The 23860-nt window shown below is 39.3% G+C and overlaps 1 protein-coding gene across 3 annotated transcripts in view; it reads left to right on the top strand.

Moving 5' to 3' along the window:
* Positions 1-3217: 3217 nt before the first annotated feature.
* Positions 3218-23860, top strand: part of EPN2 (epsin 2) — an 83239-nt gene continuing 62596 nt past the window's right edge. For 2 of the 3 annotated variants that reach the window (XM_072596848.1, XM_072596850.1), the window contains exon 1: positions 3218-3462. The gene's annotated coding sequence lies outside the window, so the exon portion shown is untranslated. Of the gene's footprint in view, positions 3463-4337; positions 4768-23860 lie in introns of those variants that run through there. The other variant, XM_072596849.1, reaches the window with a different exon arrangement.

Raw genomic sequence — 23860 nt, 5'->3', positions numbered from 1 at the left:
TTGATGTCACGCTCAAGGGTTACTTGGCAAGTAAAGGAGTAACTTTAAACATTTAGAAGTAAACTTGGTGGGATGAGTACTTTGTAGTGAGACTGAGGTGATATAGTGGAAAACATGGCCTTGGTTCAGGAAGAGGTATTTGTAACTTCTACTCTTACTACATCTTCTTAGCTAATGTCTCTATATTAAAGCTAATTGATAATAATGTCAAATGATATGCAGCAATAATCAATGGAATTGATGTTGAAAAGATATTAATTGGCACTGGTAATTGATGTTAGAAATAACACACTAGAATGCAGGCTCAAACTGATAGTATTAGGATACCCCATATCTTTTATGGTTATTCCTACAGCCCTGAAGGGGGAAGATGTGGCCAGCCGTCTAGACAACCAACTCAAAAGTGTGGATGTGAGTTGGGATAAGGACCTCCACATTTTAGATGGATTACATTCGGATATTTAATAATAGTACACATACTTTCAGACTGATGGTATTATTAAATGTTTTTAAAACATTCAAAGGCACTTATCTACCAGCTCATAGTTAATTTCCCTCAAAATGGCATTTCCCAGCCCAGAGGCTTATGGAAACATTAAGAAATGCAGAGCCCTCATTATGCAATCTTACTTCTAGTTTAAAAATTTTCAGTGGTTCTTTATTCATCAGACTTCATAAAATCTTGGAATTGAAAGCCTTTCCCTTAACATGATCTCCAACCTACCTTTCCAGCCCTACCTTCACTCTAATTCCCTTAAACCTTTCTCCTCAACTTTAAAGTAAGGACATCTGTAAGAATCATACGAGATAATGTATGTAAAATACTTTGAAAACCTTAACATTCTATATAAATGTGAATTATTATTTTGACATCAGTCTGGAATGCCCCACCCCTCTTCTTCTCTACTTTTGTAATCCTACCCATGCACCAAGGCCTGTTCTCTCCAGGAGGACTTCTTTGACCCACTGCCAGAAGTGATTTTTTTTTCTTTCTTTTGAAATCTCATAACATTCTGTAACTTTCTGACAGTGTTTAACATATCCTGCCTTGAATTACAATTATTTTCATATAGCTTTTCTCCCTGTACCCCACTTCACTGTAAACTCCTTAAAAGCAGGGACTTAAATTCTCTTTGTATTCTATCCAGCTGAACATAGTGCCTTGTACATAGAAGGCGGTTAGATCTACACTTGTTGAAAGAATTAATGCATTTAATTAAAACTTATTCTAACCACCTTGACCCAACAGTATCATTCTGTTCTCTTAGTTTCTACAATCTTTATTACCTCTTTGGGTTCCTAGAATTTCCTGCTTATTATCTGCATATTTAAATTGCAAATTTGTAGAGAGCAGGTTTCTCTGTATCCTCCTCAGTCTAACTCATTGCCTTGGATAGTGTAGCTTCTCTAGGATGTTAATTGACAGCATTACTAGGGAGTAGAAAATACTGGTTGTCATGTCTGATTCTTTGTGACCCCATTTGGAGTTTTCTTGGCAAAGAGTACTTTACCATTTTCTTTTCCAGATCATTTTACAGATGAGGAACTAACACAAATAGGGTTAAGTGACTTGCTCAGGGTCACACAGCTAGTGTCTGAGGTCAGATTTGCATGAAGGAAAATGAATCTTCCTGACTCCTGCCTGGGTACTTTATCCACTCTGTCACCTAGTTGCCTCACAGGAAATATAGATAAGACCAAAATCTTGCTGTCGAAGAGACTGTCAAGGTGGCGGCTGACAGACAGGCATATGTGATCTGCCAGAGAAGGGGTGCTTTTCATGTTTGAGAGGCAGTGTGATGTAGAAGACCACTAGAATCGGGAAGAGCCAGGTTCCTAACTTGATCTAGATACTTACCTAGGCAACACCTAGGGTAAATCACTTAACCACTTAGTTTCCTCATTTGCATAATAGAGATAATAATAGCACCCTACAAGATTGTTGTTAGAGTCAAGTGAGAATATGTAAGGCACCTATAAGGTCAGTCAGATTATCATCATCACTATGAAATACTAACCCTTGGATTTGGGGTGGGGAACAAAAATGGCTCTTAGGCACTGTGGGCAGAAAAGAGGGGAGAGAGGTTGCTTTTTCCCTTTTTCCACCACTATAAGATGGACAGCTCCTGCTAGATTTCCCCAATTGCCCCAGCCGTCAGACCTCTCCTTCCTCATCCGAACTCATCTGGATATTTTGTATCGAGCGCCTGGAATCATTTGACACATGCTACTTTGTATTCCTATTTATCTGAGCACAAGCCTAATCAACGCCTCAGCGCCCCACACCTTAATACGACCGAGTCACTAGCGAAATCAAAGCTACTCAAAGGCGTGTAAAGACAGCTTTTAGGGGGTACGGTGTCCCCAATGCTCAGCACTCAGTAAGTGCTTAATTAATGAATTCTCGATGAATAGTAGACTCTGCGGGTCGTAGATTTAGAGCCCCGCGGGGCCTGAGACCGAAGCTAAGCCCAGCTCCTTTGAAAGACGAGGAAACTGAGGCCGGAGGAAGCTAAGTGCCTGGAGCCCGGTCCCGAGGGCCAAATCCGAGGGAGAGGCTCCTTCCTCGGATAAGGAAAGCTTGGTCAGTTCGGGGCTGCGGATGAAATGCAACGGGGAAAAGACCACGGGTGATCCTAGGGGACACGCAGGTTAGAGGGAGGGGGTGGACGCCCGGCGGTGCCTGGGACTTGCCTTCGGATCTGTGGGGGGCCGCGCCTCAGTTTCCCGGTGTGGGAAATGGGCGTGGTGCGTGGGAACCAAACCAGAAAGGAGCCCCCCACTGCCCCCGTCAGCCCCGCGGAGGGAGGCACGACCTCGGGAAAAGGGGTGGTGCCTGCCCGGGGCGGAGGACGGCAGCTGCGGCCCAGCGGCTAAAAGCCAAGTCGTGGGAGGAGGCTGGGGGCGTGGGGTTGCGGGGGTCCTCTTTTCCTCGGAAGTCAGTGTGTCTCGGGGTCGGGCAGCTCCTGATCTTCGCCCCCCGTCCCGGCCCAGGAGCTCTGGAGGGGAGAGAGGCGGGGTTCTCGCGCACGGCGCCCCTCCACCCCCCGCGAGGAGGAGGCGGGAGGGGGCCCGACCCAGGCGGTTGGGGTTAGGGGGCCCGGGGGCGGGGGGAAGGGAGCGCGTCCTCGCGCAGGCGCGCGCACGCTCTGGCGCGCGAATCCGCTCGACTCGCTTTGCTCGAGGGGGCGGGTGGGGAGCGGGGGAGGCGGGGGGAGGGGGCGCGGAACGCACGGATGCGCGCACGCAGGCAGGCGCGCCCCCTCCCGGCCGCCATGTTGGATGGTGTGTGGGTGTCAAACCTCGGCAGACGCCGTCGCTGCGAGCGAGCTGGGCGGGTGGCCCCCGACTAGGCTCCGGCTCCCTCCCTTCGTCCCCTCCTCCCCCTGCGCCCTGTACTTGAGGGCCCCTGGGCTTCCGGCGCGGGGGGGGACCGGAGGAGGAGGAGAAGAGAAGAAGAAGGTGAGCTTGGGGCGGCGATGGAGGAGGGGGCGGCGGGAGGTTTTCGGCCGTCTCCTTCTGCGGGAGCAGAGCGGGAGCCGGGCCCCGGAGCCGGTGCTCGGCCGCTGCGGGGGCCGGGGCTCGAGGAGCCGCCAACGCCCTCGCCCTGCCCAGGGGTGGGCAGGACGGGGCAGCCCAGCAGGCCCGAGCCCCTCCCCCGACGCGGGGCGGCGGTGGGGGCGTGGGAGGGGGCCCCTCCCTCCTGCACCCCCCCTGCCTCCCCTGGCGTCCCTGGGGCTCCCGGGCCGGGCCGCCGCGGGGGCCGCTTCCCCAGCCCCGACCCCTCCCCTGCGCTTGGAGTCACCCTGCAGCCCCGGGGTTGGGGAGGCCTTTTGTTCCCAGTGCGGGTGTGAGCGCGAGCTCGGTCGGGGTCCGGGACTGCCCGCCTTGGGTTCAGTCCTCTTTCGGGGGTCCCCTTCCCTCCCCCAGTGACCCGGGGCCCCGTGTTTTCCTTCCCTTTTTGGCAGATCATGGCAGCCCAGGCTCTGAGGTGAGCCCGGACTGCTGGAGAAGGCTGCGGAGTGCAGGAGGTGCCGGCAGATTTTGGGGGTGTTGAACCCCCTTTTGGGTTGTTCCCTGCCCAGAGTGTTTCTGCGCGGGGCTTTTGCGTCTCCGCGGCTCTCCCCGAGCACATTCTTCTTCACCCAGGCGTTGGAAGCTAACAGTTTACGGGCACCTGGGAGTCTTTGGAGTTGGTGCTTTATCCTAGTGCTCAGGATCAAAGATTTAAGATGGAAAGCAAGCCTTGAGAATATTACGTGAATGTTAGGTGTTGTCATTACTGGGCGTGTTCAGGGGGTGGTCGCCCAGGTGTATCGCACTTCTACTCCAGGTGCGTAGAAGAAGGTGAGAACCAAGGCTTTAGTCTGTTCACCCCTGCCTCTGAAAGGCCAACGGTGGAAACTCTGGGTTAAATGAGGGCTGGGCTCTCGGTGGGGGTGAGAGGGGATTGAGTTTATACAATCTCTGCGCCCCCATTTACCACCAGATAACGGAAGTTCTTCAGAAATTCTATCTATCCCAGTGATAAAAGGGGTCTAAATGACGCGGAAAATGTCTGTATCGTTTTTTCGGTTTGTATTGCTGATGAAGTTTTCATCTGTGTTTGACTCAACGTTGACCTGGTTTAAATACTGCTTCTCAAATTTCTTATAATCTCTTACTCATCCAAGAGAAAATCTGATTATAATCTGCGAACCGTGGAATGCAGTCAGCGGCTGTTCTTTTTGGGATTTTGTCACAGAAGTCATGAATTGAATCTACTGGGTAAATTTGTCATTCTACAGTTTTCAGTAGAGTTTTGTGGAGAGTTGTTTCGCTCTTAAAGTTTTAATTTTCTGTGCCATTGAGAAATGGAACGTCACTTTCATTCATTGGCAAAGATTTATGAAATGCATGCGCTCTTCAGAGCCAAGTATCTTTTTTGTAAGAGTCTTGTAAGGAGATTAGTTAGGCCCAGCCACTTGAAGTGAGATTAGTTAGGCCCAACTACTTGAAGTATTAGAATATATTTAAAACTTTAAAAAATTATAAGATCTGACTTCATTTAACTAAGTCTGAAAAAGGCTCCTTTGTAGAAATATATTTACTTTATGTATAATAGTGTCTTCTGTGGCAAATCAAGTATTTTAGTGTTATGACTTCATTAATGTAATGAATGATAAGTAGTTCAAATGATTTTTAAATTTTTTTCACTTTATCATATTAAACATTTTGCTTTTCTGGCGTTAAGTGAAGCATTTGTAACATTTCATAAGGGGAAGTATAAATTTCAACTACACAAAGTCTGTATCCAGTTTATTGTTTTGGGAGTGAAGGGAATGGGAAGGTCTGCACCTGTGTTTGCTTCATGGCATAGCGGAGAGGGAACTGGGGTTATATCAAATTATTTAACCTCTGGCCATCAGTCCCTTTCTAAAGCAAGGGATTAAAATAGTGTACTAGCCCCTTCCATCTCCAATTCTGTGATCTTTTGATTTCATTTAGCATAGGGAATTGTCTTCACCCATGAAAAATGAAGATTGAAAACTCAGTAATTTAGCTTCTGAGTATTGCTTAGAGCGAATGACTTGTCCTGGTCACTAGGCTATTAAGTGTTAAAGGCTGCCTTGCAAGTGTCCTAAGGCAGCTTAGAGTAATAAAATCTTAGAATTTCAGACCTGGAAGGCATCTGAGAATTTATCTAGTCTACTTCCTTCATTTTATAGATGAGTTTCACATAGATGGGAACAGTGCTGGAACTAATAATGCCCAGGCTTCGTGTATAGGACATGTATTTTATCATATTTACATGGTTCCATATGTTTAGAGCTATTAGGGTCTTAGACTCTAAACCTAAGCCCTTTCACCCCTGTACCAAACAGCTTAGATTTCGGTGGAAATAGTCATAGTCATTTCAGTGGGAATAATTTAGAAGTTTAAGATCATAAATTGTGAATTGGATGGCCAGAATTAAATGGGTTTCTGGCAGCTGACAGGCAAATGAAACTCCAGATGAGGAGCAGTTAGGTTAATATTGAAAAGGCTTATTTTAAAAATCAATTTGAGGAAATAACAGCATTGTGAAATAGAGTAGCAGGCTGGCAGACAGCAGAGTTTAAAAAAAAAATCTAGGTTCAAGCATTAACTCTGGACACATACCTGTTCCTGTGCCACCCAGGGAAAGCCACTTAACCTCTCAGTGCTCTAGAGTCCTTCTTAAGATAGATAGCAAGTTACATGACAGTGGCTTTTCTGAATGTGTGAAAGGAGTTTTCTCATTTGGAACTCACTATACCAGTGAAATCACAGATGTGCACCAAAACCACCTTGGGATTTGGTTCCAGAAATTCTAGTAGTGTATTAGCCTCTTTCATTTCAGATCTGTACCAATGCTAAAATGCTAACAACTTTGCCTTACTTTTCTTAGGGATTCATTCAAAACAATAATAAATAATTACTACTGGTTTTGTATAGCACTTTTAAGATTTGCGAAGCACCTTACATCTATTACCTTATTTGATTTTTTACAACTTTATAAAAGTAGTTACTATTATCCCCATTTTACAGATCAGTAAAATAAAGCTGAGAGTGGTTAAAGGCTTGTCTAGTTTACCTAGCTAACGTGTTGCAAGCAGGACTTAAACTCAGATGCTTCTACTCAGAGTCCAGTTAGAGATCAGGTTGCTATGCCACTTAGCAAACAGGTATAGGGGATTTTTTTGCTACCTATAAAATATTTCATAGCTCTTTTCACTGTACCAGTTTGTTATGAGAGGCAGCTAGGTGGTGAATTGGAGAGAGCATCAGGCCTTGAGCCAAGAAGACCTGAATTCAAATCTAGCCTCTGATGCTTACTAGCTGTGTGACCCTGAGTACATCACTTAACCTCAGTTTGTCTCAGTCTACTTATCTATAAAATAGAGGTAATAATAATACCTGTCTCCCAGTGTTGCTGTGAGAATCAAATAATTGTAAAATGCTTAGTTAGCACAGTGTCACACATAGTAAGATCTATATTGTTGTTAGCCATTAATATTAGTGTAATGTTGAAGAATGTTGTCTTAAAATGTTCTGGAGAGTAGGTGACTTAGTACATTAATAATAATTTATTATTTTATATTTATATACGATTTTAAGACTTGTAAAGTACTTCATATATCACTTCATTTTAATCTCAAAAAAAGTAAAAGCTCTATGTGGTGAGTGCTTATTATTCCCATTTCAGAGATGAGGAAACCGAGACTAGGAAAGATTGACTTCTTCAGGGTCACATAGCTAAGTAACTTTCTGAGGCAGGATTTGGACTCAGGTCTTACTTATTATAAGTAAACCACTCCACTGGGCTACCTAGCAGCCTGTACTAATCAAGGAATGGAATTTATGTATTGCTTTTTGAGATTACATTAATGATAAATAGATAAGGGCAAAATCAGCTTCATCCTGAGAGATTATTGATTATACTGAATGCTGTCTGCTTAAAACTGTCTGTAATTAAGCTGTATTTGCCTTTGAGTGCAGGTTCTGTCTCTGCTTCTTCCAAAGCAAACATTACTGTGAGGGGTATGGCATAGTAAAACTATAATGATTAAAGGCTTCTAATTACTGCTCTGAAATTGATCAACAAACTTGGGAATGAAATTTGGTTTTACAAAGGGGATTTAGTTTTAGTATTTTCCAATTATAATTTTGACTAGTCACAAGTATCAAGGTTTGTTGATTTTTTTCCCCCCTAATTTGATTTACTGAAGGAAATTGTAGGAAACCTCTGTTCTTTAAAGATGTCTGTAAATGCAAGAGTGTGTTGAAAATCAGAGTTTGTGATTCTCACAAAGCTAGATGTAATTTTGTAAATTGAAAAGCAAATTCGTAAGGTATTTTTCAATTTTCTAGTGTTCTTTGAATTATATTCCTTAATCAGCATTACATTGGAATCTAATAAATTAAAAACAATTTGCTTTAAAACTTGTTCTGATGCTTTTCTTGAAGCAAATAATTTATGCTTTGAAGGTCTGTGTTATGGAGGCGGGAGGTAGTATATGGCAGGTTAGTACATAATGGAGGTAATCCCAGGAACTCTTCATTCCTACAATCTAGATTGACATCATTTTTGGTGGTAAATGTTTGTTTTTCCTGAATGATAAATAGCTGCTCTACATGCTATAGATATGAGTTGTCCAGATAACTTGCATGAAGTGAATTGACAGGTGACTAGTAGAACGTTTTTGCATAGTTTTAACAGTGTACTTGAAGGGCAGATATCATGTGCTTTTTTTTTTTTTTGCAGTCAAGAAGTTATGGTATTTAACATATAATGCCCTTTTTTAAAGGATAAATATTGAATGCTATTTTAGTTATTTGTCTAATGCTAAAATTAGACATTTTTACTTCAGTGGAAAAAGAAGAAAATGCTGAATATGCAAATTGAAATATATTGTTTAAGCTAGTCTTACAAAATAATTGAAAATAATTGGGATGTGACTACCTTTACATAGATCGAAAGTTGCACAAAGGTATATAAATAAAAATAATGGTAAACAGTCATTTAATATCTACCATTACACTGTAGCTATATCCACCAGGGTGTTATAAATGTAATTTTATAACCTCTTCATTAACTCAGAGGAGAATAAATACATGATAGTGAAAAAAGGTTAAGCATTAAGTGGAGGAGAAATAATAGTAGGGAGTAGAAATTGACAAAACTAAACCCCATATTTTTTAGGCATCAAGTATTTGAGTGCCTATTAATAATGTTCCCACACTGTGCTGATTTCATAATAGAAGACCAAGACAATGGTTTCTACCCTCAAAAAGCTTATCCTGTAGTTGAAGAGACAAAAAACTCACTCACTCTCCTTATATAGACTTCCAAACCTCTCCTCAAGTCACCTATCTAGGGGTGGGGAACCTGCAGCCTCAAAGTGACCTCAGCCTTCTAGGTCCCTGAGTTGTGGTCTTTTGATTGAGTCCAAGTTTTACAGAACTAATTAATAAATGATTATTAAATTGAAAATAATTAATAGTAATTAAGGGGTTTGTTCTGTAAAACTTGAACTCAGAAGACCACAACTCAGGGATCTAGAAGGCTGAATGTGGCCTCCAGGCCACAGGTTCCCCACCTCTGACCTAGACAACTATTTCGCTTTTCCTTATCATACTTGATAGATTAGGTGGAGCATATCTGTCTTGACCTTCCTCCCTAATTCTACATCTCCAATTCCTTGAGAATCTTTTTTATTCTCTCCTTTTTTCTATCCTCTGAAGAAGAGGTGAACTTTCTTCTTGTCCAGGCCAACCCCTGTGCTTGTTGATCCCATCCCCTGGAGTTTATTTTATTTACCCCTCTAATTACTTGCTGCACACTTTCCCCTCCCAGTCTCTTTATCTGCTGGTACCTTTCCTGCTGTCTACAAGCAGCTCTATATCTCTTTCATTCTTTAAAGAACAAAACCACTTGATTTGCCTTTGACATCCTCTCAAGCTACCATCCTATATCTCTCGTCCCTTTTGAAACCAGACTTCTAGGAAAGGCCTCTCTTAAAGTGGTTTTTAAAAAAAATGCTAAACTTAAGAAACACCAAACATTTCCACATACAAAGTCAAACCAAAAAAGGATTATACATGAAACTATGAATCTCTTTAATATAAAACAAGCTTTTCCTTTTGATCAAAGTAACTATCAAAGTTGTCTTTTTTTGTCTTTCTGTTCACCTGTTCATTTGACTAAAATGCTTCAGTGAATTTTTTTTTTTTTTTTTGCTATCCTGTTGTTAGCCTCCACTTTTCCCCTTACCCTCAAATCTTCATTTTTTTAAACCCTTTGCCTTGTGTCCCTAGGACTAGATTGAGACTGCTTAGTTCTCTTAATTACTAAATCTCACAACTTTTTCTTAGTCCTTATCTTTCTTGACCTCTGAAGCATTGACTTCCAACTCCTTCTTCTGGAAACACTCTTCTCCCTGGGCATTATTTATGTTATATCCAGATTCTCTTCCTACCTGCTGATTGTATGTTGTGATTACCTTTGCTAGATCATCTCCTTTGCCCTGCCCTCTATGCCTGGCCATGTCCCAATGCTCCATATTGGGCACTTTTCTATTTTTACACTATCTTGGTGAGCACATAAATCTCCTGGGTTCAGTGATCATATCTGCAGATGACTCACAAATCTATCCATCCTGCCCTTATCTCTTCCCCGAGCTCTAATTCCAAGTCACCAAATGCTTGCTGGACATAATTACTTAGTTGTCTCATTGGGCTAGGGATAGACAATGGACCTTGATAACAGCCGCTTTGGGTTAGAGAATTGGTGATCTTATAGGTTCAGAATGAGGCACAAATTTTCAAAGATGGCTAATGTCCGTTCATTTGTTTTGCTGGACTATTGACTGTAAGGGAGTGCTGCTGGTGGAGGAGAATCATTGGGAAGTGACAGTAGTGTGAAAGAATATCAGTAAAACAATTAAAATGTTAAAAAATTAAATTAAAAAATTAAAACATTAAAAAAAATCTTTACTTTCAGTTAGCAAGAGAATTGAGTGGAGGAGTAAAATAATGAAAATGGTGTTTTAGGACCATCTGGTGACTCAGAAAGAATTTATTGGAGGGGGAAGGACTACAGTCAGATCAACTAGGATGCTATTGTATTAATTTAAGCATAAAATTACAAAAAGGTCTGCAGTGAAAAAACACAGGGGAAAAGTAAAACCCAAAATTGTATTTCAGAGGAAAAAATGACATTTGGGCCTAGATTGATTACGTGGTGGTTTAGGAGATGAGGGAGCATCAAAGATGACTTCAAAGTTTTCAGCATGGGAGACCAGAAGAATGGTGGTACTTCTAACAGAAGTGGAGTGATCATAAGAGAATAAAATTCAAATTTGGGAATGATGAATTTGTGCTAATAGGATACATACAGTTTGGAAAGGTCTTTTGGCAGGTGAAAATATAGGACTTTGTAGTATAAGGTGAAGACTATAGGTTGTCATTGAAGTCATGAATAATCCCATGGAGGCAGAGTATTGAGAGATGAAGATAGGGATTTGAGCCTTGGGGAACATACACATGGAACCCTAGATTTAGAACTGGAAGGAACCATAGAGACATTTATTCCAATACCCTCATTTACAATGAGGAGGAAACTGAGACCCTGAAAATTTAAAGAACTTACTTGCCCAAGATCATAGGCAGGAAGTGACAGAGGTCAGAATGGAAACTAATACCTCTTCCAGTAGTGGGAACGGAAGCCATATTGCAGAAAATTAAGAAGGGAAATGTTTGAATGCGTCGTGGAAACAGGCAGGGCAGACCATGTTTGATAAATTTGGCATTGAAATAAAAGAAGGAAGTTGAATGGTAGAAGGGATAACAAGGCCAACCACCTTTTTTTTTTTTTTTTATAAAGACAAGAGGTCTGAAAAATGTTTGAAGGTAGAAGGATCAATTGAACATGCTACAGAGAAGAGAGATGATCATGGTAGCAAGGCCTGTAGAATCTTAGGAGTCAAAAGGGACCTCGGAGGTCGTCCAGTCCAATCAGTACCAGAACAGGATTCTCTCCCATAGACATACATACACATGTGAAAGAAATCTTTCAGCTTTCGCTTAAAGATCTTCAGTAAGGGAAAACTCACCCATCTACTTAGACAGCCCATGCCACTTTATACCTCCTTAGGGGAAGCTCTTGCCACATTTGATTAGCTTTAATTAACAAGTTTTTCCTCACAACCAGCCTAAATCTGCTTCTTTGTGTATAACTTCCACTTTTCCTAGTACTGTTTTATGGGCTCAAGTAGAAAAAGCTAACCTCTTTGCCTTTTGAGGACAACCTATTATGTCCCCTGAAGTAATCTTTTCTCCAGGCTAAAGCTGGTGATCACTAATCTGGTTGCTCACCTCAGGAAATGCTCCAGCTTTTCTGTGTCTTTGCCATTTCTAAATCTTGGGCCCTGGACTGTCACCTTCCTAGTTCTAGATACTGTGCCTCTCAATGCAGTCTAAGATTGAATTAGATTTCTTGTCTGCCCTGACTGGCAGATCTGACCATGTCATCTCACTTCCCTACTCAGTACCTTCCAGTTGCCCCTAGGGTAAACCATAAACTCCTCAACTTCTCATTTAAAGGCCTTCACAATTTGATTTTCTAGACTTCATTCACTTTACTTCCCTTATGTAGTCTGTGTTCTAGCCAGAATGGCCTACTTGCTATTTCAACCCAGTTTAGGGATCGTTGCATCTCTTGCCTCCATGACTTTTGTCTGGATTTATACTCTCATCATTTGTGTCACTTAGAATTCTTTAGCTAGCTTTAAAACTCAATTCAGGTGTTACCTCCTTTCAGATGCCTTTCTTGACCCTCTCCTGTCCCTCCATAACCCATTCCCTAAGCTGTTCATGGTCTCTCCCTTCTTAAACTAACTTGTACTTATTTGTTTGTATTTTTCAGTAGAATGTGAGCTTCATAAGGGCTGGGGCAGTTTTTCATTTTCTAGCACAGTATTTTGCATAAAAGGTGAGAGTAATAAATAATAGAGCCACTGAAACCTTTAGGTCTTTTTCAAAGGAGGTAAGACAGAATGGGAGTCCATAATAGATTGACCTGAGCAAAGGAAAAAAGCTTTTGATTTCTAAAAATTGATGCAAATTTTGTAATATCACCATAATTCCCCTGCAAATTCTTTCTTTCCCCCCGTCACTAGAGATCCATTCTATTATAACAAATATAATTTTTAAAGGCCAAAAAAAGAGAAGATATGTGCAAATATATACTATACTTTGGAACTCCCCCACCTCTGCAAAGGGATGGTTTGTACAAGAGTGTCTTCTAATACCTTTTCTTTGTAAACTCTTTCCATGTTTTTCTGCATACCTCATATGTGACTTCTTTTACACCACAGTAATATTTCATTATATTCATGTACCACAATTTGTTTAGCTATCCTCAGTCAGTGGGCATCTATCTTGTTTCCAGTTCTTTTCTTTTACAAAAAAGTATTACTATAAATATTTTGGTTTATGTGGGGACTTTTTTGTATCTGTAGCTTTTTGGGGAGATATAAAACAAGATGGAATCTCTGAGTCAAAGAAAAGGGACATTTTGGTTATTTAAATTACTTTCTAATGTGAGTGTACTGATTTACCACTGACCAAGAATGTAATGTACTTTTATTCCCATCTTTTGTCATCTTTGCCAGTTTGCAGGGTGTGAGGTAAAACTTAAGCATTGTTTTGTATTGTGTATCTCTTATTATGAGATTTTCTTATAGGTATTAATAGTTTGCATTTCTTTTGAGATGAGTTTGTTCATATCCTTTGACCGCTTATCTCCTGGGGAATAGCTTTTAGTTCTCTGTAATCTGTTAATTGTGTATATATCTTGGAAAATGAACCCTTATCAGAAACTTGATGAAAAGATTTTTTTTCCCCCCATTCCACCAATTTCCTTTTTTTCCCCCTAGGCACATTAATTTTCTTTGTGCAGAAGTTTTTCAGTCTCATGTTATCAAAGTTACCTGTTTTAATATTTTGTAATTGCCTCTATCCGTTGTGTGGTTACAAGAAACATCTACCCATAGCTGTCTGAGATACAAGATCTTCTCTTCTAAGTTTTTTTTAATAATAATATTAAGTATTTTTAAAGCACTTGAAAGTACTATAATAAAACCCTATTTGCTTACAAAGAGCAAATACCTACTTTTCAAATGCTTATTAATTAGTATACAGGACTCCTTTGTGTAGAACATTAGGGTGTCACTTACATACCTTACTGAGATACTTCTACATTTAAGACTTTTCACTAGTTTGAGACCTCCTATTACTGAGGACTTTGTAGACATTAAAAAAAAACCCCACAACCCCAGCATGTTTTATTTGGTGCAGTTGGTGATAAATTATACTTTATTTCAGTAAATATTTAACAAAATGATTTTTAAAATGTAAGACAGCATAGTGCTCATTTTTTGATTCTACCAGTAGTGCTATGAGATAGGCAAATCTTACCTCAGATACAGAGAAGTAAATAGGACAGGAAGTGTCATCATTTTATGGATAAAGAAATAGAGGTAACAAAATATTAAGTATTTTGCCAAAGCTATTTAATATATGATGCAGTAGATGAGCATTGGCTCTAGAGTCAGAGGACCACGTTTCAAATCTTGCATCCTGTACTTAATACATATATGGCCATTGGCAGATCACTTAATTTTCATTAGTCTTGTTTTCCTCACATGTAAATTCAGAGAATTGGACCAGGTGCCTCTGAGACAGCTTCTAGCTATGATCTATGAAAGAGTGTGTATATAGCTTGCTAACTGGTTTGTTCCTACCATTCTATTTCCTCTGACCTAGAAGTGAAGACTAAAAGGATCTTGTTATTGCCCCCTCACAAAAGAATCCTGATTAACAAAATAGACTTGTTGAATTGTTAGTGCTTATCTCTCATCTCCCTTTCACTGCCAAACTTCTAGAAAAAGTAGTTTTTATTCTCTACTTCTGTTTTCTCACTACCCATTTGTTACATTGCTCTTTGCAATCTTCTTTCTGTCCCCATCACTTCTGAAACTACTCTCTTCATACTCAGGAACTCTTTCTTACTAAATCCAATTTTTTTTTCCTGTCTTCATTCTTTTTGGGTTTCTGTAGCATTTGACACTGTTCACTGTTCCTTCCTTTTTTATACTGTCTCCTCTTCACAACTTCTATATAAAGTTGTTAGTGATGGGATTAAAAAAAAAAAACTTTTGAAGCAGAGTTGGTATGACATATGCCTCAACTGTAGTGTTCCTGCCAACTGGAACTTCACACGTCAAAAATAACCTTTGTGAAGAGAGATAAGGTTTGCTTCTAAGCAGTGGAAAGAAGTGGGACCAACCTTAGGCAAAATTGGTAAGTTGATGACAATTGTCTTAATTATTCAAACCACCTCCCTCTTCACTCTGCTCCTAGCTGAGTGCAAAACTCTACTATTTTAGGTAGCCAGTGCTCTCCTATTCTCTTAACTTCTACCCCTGATCAAAAAAGAACAAAAGCATCTGATGTCAGTCATTTGTGTTTTTTATACCCCACTTGTCTGGAATAAACATGGCAGGGACTTGCCCCTTAGTTATGGATAATATTAGACCTTGGAGAGAGATCCACTCTCACAAGCTGCTGGGGTTAGAAAGTATATCTTCCCCCTTTTACTAAATTCTTCCAGAATTTGGAAGACTTTCTGCTGTAGCATGGGTCAGTGTGACAAGCTCCAGCCCATCAGACCTTTCTTCTACCATCCCCTTTTTCTTTTATTGCATTAGTGCACATAAGGCACCCTATCTGTCAAGTATGTCATCTTCATCTGAAAAAATGGAGAAAGTTGGATTAGATCAGAGGCATCAAATAAGTGCAGCAGACCCAGGTGCCTCCAGAAATATTTAACAAAATAAAAATACAATCGAACATAGCATAGGAAACCTTATGTATAGTTCAGCAGCTTCCAATTTCTATTTGAGTTTGACACTGCTGGACTAGATAACTTTAAGGCCCTCTCCAATTTCTAATAACATCCTGCAATTGCCTCTTCTTAAAAATGTTTTTTTTAGCACTTTTTTATAGTGTACCGTCTCCTAATGGAGGCATGCATTCAAATACAACGTTTTAAATATAGCATAGCCTTCATAATAAAGTCTATCACAAAGAAATGTATTAATAATCTTTATTAATAGAAGTATTACTGTATATCTTTTATAAGTAATGATCAATAATAGACAAAAACCCAACAAACAGAGGGTATTCTCTTAAGAATCCTTTCTGTATCCCTGTAAGGAACTGTTAAACTCCTTGATAAAGTGTGAGTTTTCTTGGCTCTCTAACAAACAACACAAATACCAAGTCAATTCTACAGGGCTACCAAATGGCAACTATGGTGCCAGGCATGCTGTGCTTAGTGCTAGGGATGCAAATAAAGATTTTTGAAAAGTCCCTAGTCTCTTCCCTCGAGGAGCTCACAGTCTAATGGTGGAGAAAACATTAAAACAACCACCTGCAGGAAAGATAAAAGTGAGATGGACAGAAGATAATATTAGAGGGAAGGGACTAGCGTTGGGGGCAGGAAGTGCATATTCAAAAGCACCTTTTCATAAGGTGAGGTTTAGTTGAGACTTGTAGGAAACCAGGAGATGGAGGGAGAACATTCCTAGTTTGGAGGACAGTGAAAATGCATAGAGTCTGGAGATAAATTGTCTTGTGTGAGGAACAGCCAAGGGGCTAGTGTCGCTGGATCATAGAGTAAGTGGAAGACAGTAAGGTATAAAAGAAGACTGGAAAGGCAGGAAGGGACTAGGTCATTTATGAAGGACTTTCCTTGAAAACTAAATAGAGTATTTTATATATGATGCTGTAGAAAATAGGGAACTACTTTAGTTTACTGGGTGGGGAAGGGCTGTGTGTTTGTGACATGATCAGAACTGCATTTTGATAAGATCACTTTAAAAGCTGAATGGATTGGAGTTTGGAGAAATTTGAGGCAGGGAACGCAAACAGAAAACTATTGCAGTAGTTCAGGCTTTAGATGATGCTGGCTTGCAATAAGGGGATTAGAGTGTCACAGGAGAGAAGGGGAAATAAAAGATGTTACAAAGATAGAGTCAACAGAACTTGGCAACAGGCTTGGATGTAGGAGGTAAGATAGAGTGAGGAGTCAAGAATGACACCTGCCAACTTAGGTAACAAGGAGGATGATACCCTCAGCAGTAAAAGGAAAGTCAAGAAGAGGAGAGGGTTTTGGGGAAAAATTAATGGGTTTAGTTTTGGATATGTTGAGTTTAAGATGACTTAAAGCCAACCAGATTGAGATGTTCAAGAGGTAGTTGGAGATGTGAGACTTCATGGAGGTCAGCAGATTGGGACTGGATAAATATATCTGGGAATCATCTTTATAGAGACGATAATTGAATCCACAAGATCTGATGAAATCACCAAGCAAAATAGTAGAAGGCTTAGGACAAAGCCCTATTGGACACCCAGTTTTAACAGGTAATATCTGGATAATGAGACTGCGAAAGAACAGTCTGACAGGTAGGAGGGGAATCAGGAGAGAGCAGGGTCATGATAACAGAAAAGAGTGTATCAGGGAAAAAGAAGGTGATCAATAACTTCAGTCTGCAGAAAAATCAAGAAAGGATGAGGTTTGAGAAAAAGCTATTACATTTGGCAATTCAGAGATCATTGGTAACTCTGGAAAGAATAAGTTCAGCTGAATGATGAGGTCAGAAGCCAGACTACCAAGAGTTAAGAAGAGAGTGAGAGGAATGGAATTGGAGGGTATTCATTATAGGTAGTTTTTCTAAAGAAGTTTAGCCACAAAAGAGAAGACATATAGAGGATGATATCTGTTGCTGTTGGATGGATCAAATGAGAGTCTTTTAGGAATGGGAATGAAATGGGCTTGTTTGTAGGCGTCAGGGAAGCTGAGAGTAGACAGAGATTTGAGATTAATGAGGGTGGGGAAGATATAAGGAGTAATCTAAAAGAGAACACGGGGTGGAACTGAATCATTTGTGCCTGTAGAGTGGTTTTGCCTTGCCAAGAAAAAGGATCACCTCTTTGTGTGAAGAGATAGGTGACAGAAGTCTTCTGAGTGATGTGATATGAGGAGGAGAGGGGAAAAAAGAGGGAGTCCTTAACCTAAAGCCTCATTTTTTTCATTTAAATATGAAGCAAGGTTTGTTGAGGGGTATTAAGAAAGGAAGAGCCATCGGAGAGTTTGAGAGGGGTAAAGATTTTAAAAAGCCACTGTGGTGAGTAAGGATAGTGAATTGATTAGGGAGTGTTAAATGGATTGCTTTGCTGCAGTGACAGCCCAGTTGACGTTAAGTAGCATAAATTTGTAACCCACTCTATCAATTCTGTCCTGGAATGTTCTTCAGCTCCATTCAGAAGCATGTGAATAGGATTGACACCATGTTGAAGATGATTGATTGATTCAAGACTAGTTCATAAAATTGGACTACTCTTGGACTTTGGCTTTAAAGGTGAGAGCAGAAATACATGGCCTGAAGAGAAGAGCTAACGTTTGGACAAGTGTGCATCTTTTAGGGTCTGTTCAGGGAATTAGAAGGACTCAGATATGGTAGTTAATGAAGTTAGCCTGTAGAGTGACTTGAAATTTGTAGGACAAACTGAGAATCAAAGGCAGTTGAGCTCACAAAAGTATGACAGAATGAAAGAGGAATTCTTGGATCAAATTCCTGAATAAAGTAGGTTTGGTTGGAAGAATACCATGATGCAGAGCTATCACTGTAGAAGAGCAAACTGAACTTTTGCCTTTGACTAATGTTGTAAGTAATGTGAACTATACAGGTCTGAGAGAAGAACTTTATTTTCTATCCTCTAATTCTATCTTTCTTTTGGGAGAAGACCTCAATTTCAGAGTGGTTCTATAAGTTTGGAAGACATCATAGATCCTCTGGGAAGTGGGCTCACTAGAAAGGGAAAAAGAGGTATTTTCACTGCTTTGGGACGTTGGGGGATGTCCTTTAATTGTTGTTGTCACTGGCTTGCACAAAGTTGTTCTACATTCAATATTTTATTAGCCTTCACTGGATATGAGAAGGTCCATTTCTTTGGTTGTGGAGATCTATAATACAGGAAACAGTTTGAAGTTCCTAGTGGAAACCTTGAGTGAGAGCATGAGCGGAAAAGATCTTCATGAGAAAGTCTTCAAGTTTGGATATAGGCCATATTAACTTAAACCTGAGTCTTGGGGCCATGGGTTACACAAACTTGAAGGGCTGTATAGCACAGTCTCAAATCCAAACAAAAGTAATACTTTACCCTTCATTTTTGAAGTTAATCCAGAAAGATACAATTACAAAAATGAAAGCTGAATCCACATCCAGAGAAAGAACTGTGGAGTCTGAATGCAGATGGAAGCATACAATTTAAACTTTTTTTTAAAATTGTTTTTTGTTTCCTTCTTTCTTATGGCTTTTCCCTTTTGTTGTAATTCTTCTTTCACAACATGACTAATGTGGAAATATGTTTAACATGATTGTACATGTATAACCTATATCAGATTGCTGTCTTAGGGAGGAAGGAAAAATGGAAACTCAAAATATTACAAAAATGAATGTTGAAAACTATTTTTACTTGCAATTGGAAAAAAAATTAAATACTATTAAGTACAAAAAAAAAAAAGAAAACTGTTCATACCTCAATTTGGTGTTTTCTCATCTGTTGATTTATAATGCATACTCCCTCAGGCATTATATTCAACATTATCCTATTGTCTAAGATTAGTTTTAACCTATTCATATTACATTTTGCCCCAAATTGTTTTTGTTTAATATCTGTTTTCATGACCATTTTTATGAGTTCTTTTTTCAAATGTGCCCCCATTTCTAGGTACAACTTGGTTTCCATTTGATAGTTTCATGTCAGAATCTTCTGATGTCCCATTTGGGGGACAGTAAATCACAGTAGTTTATACTATTATAAGTTAATACAAACTAAATGAAAATTTTTAAATGCTTTTTGTCTTTACTATGCCAACACATGAATTTCTTTTATTTGCCCTATTTTCATAAGAGACCAACATTGAGACTGTACAGTCTTCTCAGGGGACCCAAACTCTTCAGCATTAATGTGAAGTTTTGATTCTTCTTCCCCTGCCTCTTTAGCCATCAGATTATATACGGAGAACAAGATTTGTCTAATCTCTTTTTATTCTTAGCATTTAGAATAATTTTCACATAGTATTTAACAAATATTTAATGAATTGAGTAATACAAACATTAACTTTTGAATTGAAGTGCTTGCTTTGATATTTTAGTTTCATCTAGTTTTTTAGTTCAGACAAATTATTTTTAAAATTTTTATTAACATGATTTGTTTTTATATAGCCTTCATTTCTGAATATATCCCTCCCTGCTCTCCTGCTCCATGAGCTATTCCTTGTAACAAAGAAAGGAGGTGGGAAAAGCAGTTCAGTAGAACTAAAACAACAACCAAGTATAATGGTATAATCAGTGTTCCAGATTTCTGGTACTCCACCACTGTAAAGAACTAGGAAAACAATATACACAAATGACTGCAACAGCGTTAATATAAAGATAAAAAAAAAGAAACTGGACACTATAACTGTAATGTAATACAAAGAACAAAAGTATGAAGCAACATTGTGTAATTATAATGACCAAGTTTGGCTCCGAAAAGAAAATGTACCTTACTCTCATCTTTGCATCTGTCACAGTGCTGGTAATATAGTGGAAACTTGATACTTGGTGACTTTATTTTTGATAATTTTGTTTTTTGAAGAGAAACAAAGCCCATGCAACAAGCTTAGTTAAGCAAAATGAATCCACACGTTAGCCATGTCCAAAAATGCCTGTCTTTTTCACTTTGTGTCCGTCACCTCTCTATCAGAAGTTGCTTAATCTGGAGACATGGTTTGGCCTTCCATTGAAGTTGTTTTCCTTTGTAGTGTTTGCTGTTCTCTTATGAATTTTGATACTCGATCACTTTGAAGTCAATGCTATCCAAGATTCCCTGAAATATGTTTGTCATTTCTTATAATAAAATAATCTTCCATCACATTAATATCACAGTTCATCTAAAAAATAATTTATATCATCGTAATTCCTTTGTGGATGCTTAAAGTATGTTTTATTTGATGTGGGGTGTCTTGATTTTTGGCTGACATTCATGGGACTTTTGGGGTTCCTTTCACATTTTTGGTAGATTTCCTCTAGTTCTAAAGTAGCTCATGGCAGTTTTTATTTATGATTTCTTGATATTTAGTTAATTTAGTATAATTTCTTGAAATATAGTTTCCAGGATTTTTATTATGATTTTTATTATGGTCCAGTGTTTCCTAAATTACCTTTTCAATCTTTTGTTTTTGTTCAAATATTTCTTGCTGACAGTCATTGATTTCTGTTTGTTTTATTATTTTCAGGGAGGATAATTCTTGGGTAATGTTTATGTCTTTTTAAACTACCTTTCTTTTCAGTTTTCCTCTAACACTTTTATTTCATTTTTTATCTCTTCATTTCTTGTAGCTAATTGTAGTCCTCTTGAAAATGCCATTTTGATAATGGCACATGATTTGCTCATATCTCCAGCCTTAGTTCTTGAATTAGGTTTTTGTGCCAGAGCTCTCCTGCACTTTTGTGTGGTCTTTTCTGGAATTTTCTTAGTTTTTGCACTGATTACCACTTCCCAGGGTTATATCCCTTATCTTTGAGGTTCAGAGTACTGAATCTTCTAGACTTTATATGCATCTCAGGACAGCATTATAGGTCTCAGAACCCTTAGGCCTTGAGCCATATGGTGTGAAGGCTGTGGAGGTTTCAGTGGGTTGCCACTCCCCCCTAAGCTTCTAAAGTAGCTTCCTGGGGACTTTCTTAGTACATCCCCTCCTTTTCTTGATGCTCAAAGATAAGGAGCCTTGCTGACCATCCATGTCCCACTGGGAAGCTGGCAGGCCTTCCTCTCCTATTGTCTTTTGGTTTCTGGCTGACACCGAGGTCAGGAGCCCTGGGCAAGTGGGGATGGTAGAGGCCAGAAGAAAAAGGGCAGATGTTTATAAAGAAAAGAGCCTGAGCAAAGCACTCCCAGAGCCCAGATGTGCAAACTTAATGGAAATTTTGCCCTTTAGCTTCTCACTGACTTTGTGTGTCAGAGTGGAAGAAGCCATTTACTATAGTTTTCCACTGGATCTCTTCATCATTATTTACTCAGGGTTTCCCCTGGAACATGTATGTGGAAGACCTGCTGTCTGCCTCCTCTTCAAGCTGTTGTGTTGCTCAAATGAGTACATTAAGTTTAGGGTCCTTTTAGGAATAGACACAATTAAGCATCATTTTATTGGAAAAGAGTTTGTAAGTGCAGATTTTAAAATTTAGCATTTGGGGACAAAACAGCTCCTTTTACAGGATCCTACATACAAAAGATGCTCAGCAAACATTGGTAGGTGCTAATGATAATAAGATAGCAGTTTGTAGCTGCTTCTTTCATTTTCTGAAGTGAAAGGCAGTACTTTTAGCAGGAGCTAGTGATGCTTATTTTTCTTTCCTCTGGAGGAGTTGATGCATTATTTTAGGTGAAAATATTGACATTCTTTTATGTCATCTATGAGGAGTGTTTGATAGAAGAGGGAGGGTTCAATACTAATAGAATCTTAGAATTTTAGAAGTTGGAGAGACCTAAGAAACCATCTAATCTGTCGTCTTTCATTTTACATATAATTAATGATGGATCATTTATTCTCCAGGGACTAAGCTAGGCATTAGAGATAAAAGATACAAATGAAATAGATTGTTTCCTCTAGGATTTTACCTTCCACTGGGGGAAGCAAAAATGTACAAATATAGGTTTATAGAGAATAACCGCAAGGCAAATTTTTGAGGGGAAATGTACTAATAAGGTTTTTAGGAAAGACCTGTATTCAGTTATGAGCTTTTTGTTAGACTGTAAGTTCATTGAGTACAGAGATTGTTTTTACCTTTCTTGTATTTCCAGTGCTTCGGACAGTGCCTAATGCATAGAACGTGCTTAACAAACACTTGTTGACTTATTGACTTGATGTGAAGTGATACTTGAGCTGTCTTTTTTAAAATATTAATTTTTAGTTTTCAACATTTACTTTAATAAGATTTTGAATTCTATATATTTTCCCCCTCCCAAAGACAGGATGCAATCTGGTGTGATCATATTAAACGTATTTCCACATTAGTCATGTTGGGAAAGAAAAATCAGAACAAAAGGGAAAAACCGTAGATATAGCTTTCATTTTTGTAATGGTATCTTTCTGGATTTACCTCAACAATGAGGATGCATTTTCCATCATGATTCTTTTGGAATTGCATTGCTCAGAAGAGCTAAGTCTAACAAAGTTGGCCATCATACAACATTGCTGTTACTGTGTATAGTGTTCTGGTTCTGCTCACTTCACTCAGCATCAGTTCATGCAAGTCTTTCCAGGTCTTTCTGAAGTCTGCCTGCTTACCATTTCTTATGGACCAATAGTATTCCATTACATTCATATACCACAGCTTGTTCAGCCATTCTCCAGTTAATGGGTATCCCCTCAATTTCCAACTCTTGGCCACCACAAAAAGAGCTGCTTTAAGTATTTTTGTACATGTGGATCATTTTCCCTTTTTTATGATCTCTTTGGGATACAGACCTAGTAGTGGTGTTGCTAGATCAAAGAGTATGCACAGTTTGATAGCTCTTTGGGGATAATTCCAAATTGCTCTTCAGAATGGTTGAATCAGTTCACAACTCCACCATCAGGGCATTAGTGTTCCAGTTTTCCCCACATCTTCTCCAACATTTATCATTTTCCTGTTTTGTCATGTTAGCCAATCTAATGTGGTACCTCATAGTTGTTTTAATTTGCATTTCTTTAATCAGTAGTGATTTAGAGCATTTTTTCATATGACTAGATAGCTTTAATTTCTTTTTCTGAAAACTGCCTGTTCATATCCTTTGACCATTTATCAATTGGGGAATGATTGTATTCTTATAGATTTGACTCACTTCTCTCTATATTTTTAGAAATGAGGCCTTTATCAGAGACACTGACTATAAAAATTGTTTCCCAGCTTTCTGCTTCCCTTCTAATATTGGTTGCATTAGCCTTGTTTGTGCAAAACCTTTTTGGTTTACTGTAATCAGAATTATCCATTTTGCATTTCATAATGTTCTCTATCTCTTGGTCATATTTATCTGTTTGGTCATAAATTCTTCCTTTCTCCATAGATCTGACAGGCAAACTATTCCTTGCTCTCCTAGTTTGCTGATAGTTTCACCCTTTATGTCAAAATTGTGTACTCATTTTGAGATGAGCTAAGTCTTGAAGTCAGAGATTAATTCTAAGAGTCAGAGTTAAGAGGGAAGT

This window comes from Notamacropus eugenii, chromosome 3 (genome assembly GCF_028372415.1).
Source record: "Notamacropus eugenii isolate mMacEug1 chromosome 3, mMacEug1.pri_v2, whole genome shotgun sequence".
NCBI classification, from domain to species: Eukaryota; Metazoa; Chordata; class Mammalia; order Diprotodontia; family Macropodidae; genus Notamacropus; species Notamacropus eugenii.
This window is presented reverse-complemented; position numbering and strand designations above follow the sequence as displayed.